Below are 1,042 nucleotides of genomic sequence, written 5' to 3'. Positions count from 1 at the left end.
ATTGAATTTTTTACGACTTTGACTACAAGAATCTTTTAATAGGACTGCTTAATACTCATGGAGCCACTAGTAGAGAATAACACTTTGTTCTTCAAGGGCCCATTTGATTGAGGTCCGTGTGTAACGCTTAGAATTGAAGAACCGGTCTACCATAGAATGCCCTCTTTCCATTCTTTGGGCAGATATATTGTGCCAAGAGTTCTCAGAACAAAGAGGTCTTTGCTAACATTCGAAAGTGAGATACCTATTTCTGAGATGGTCTTTGCCAGGGACTTGGCATTTGTTAGAAAGCACATAATACTTATTGATATATTGCACTTTTTAAAGACGTAAGGTGACCCAAGAGGTCTTCCCCGAAGTCGACCAGTTTTCGGTCTTGACACAATACTCTGCACAAAAGTTGGTAGATATTCAGGTGTCGAATAGATCCTTCATCGATGATTTCAGTAACAGTGTCTCCTTGTGTTTCTACATCCCGATTCACGCGCATATTATTGACATAAAGACTTTAATGCTATCGAATCTGGTTTATCAGTTCCAAAAATATAGGTTCATGTCCAAAAATGTATCTTAGTACGACCCCCCTTCACCCAACAATGCATATTATTTTATTATTAAATCTTAAGAGTTGATTCAGCCCAGCAGCACACGGCCGCCCTCGTGGATCTGGTTTGCGTTCTGCCATTAAGTTTTATTTCTCGAAACCATGTTATTAATATGTTCTCCAAGAAAGGGGAGATGCATGAGATAGCATCCACAGTTCTTCGGCCATGCTTAAAAAGGAAAAAAAAGCAATAACCAATGCTCATAATAATTTGCCTTCATAAGAGTCGGAAATAGGTATGTGTAGGTGGATATTCTTCCCTGTGCGGAGCAGTTGAAATAGGAAAATGTTTAAAACTCTCTTTCCGTGGCCTTAAATGCGAAATCTTTGTAAAAATGGTAGATATGGCTAAAAAGTTGTAGCTGAGCACATTGGTTCTATTTTGCTTTACGGCTTGATGAAACCAATGGTGGCAACTGTAAATTGGGCGCTACTCTT

This window comes from Photinus pyralis, unplaced genomic scaffold (genome assembly GCF_008802855.1).
Source record: "Photinus pyralis isolate 1611_PpyrPB1 unplaced genomic scaffold, Ppyr1.3 Ppyr1.4_LG5, whole genome shotgun sequence".
NCBI lineage: Eukaryota > Metazoa > Arthropoda > Insecta > Coleoptera > Lampyridae > Photinus > Photinus pyralis.
The sequence above is the reverse complement of the archived record's forward strand: the minus strand, read 5'-3'. Positions refer to the sequence as shown.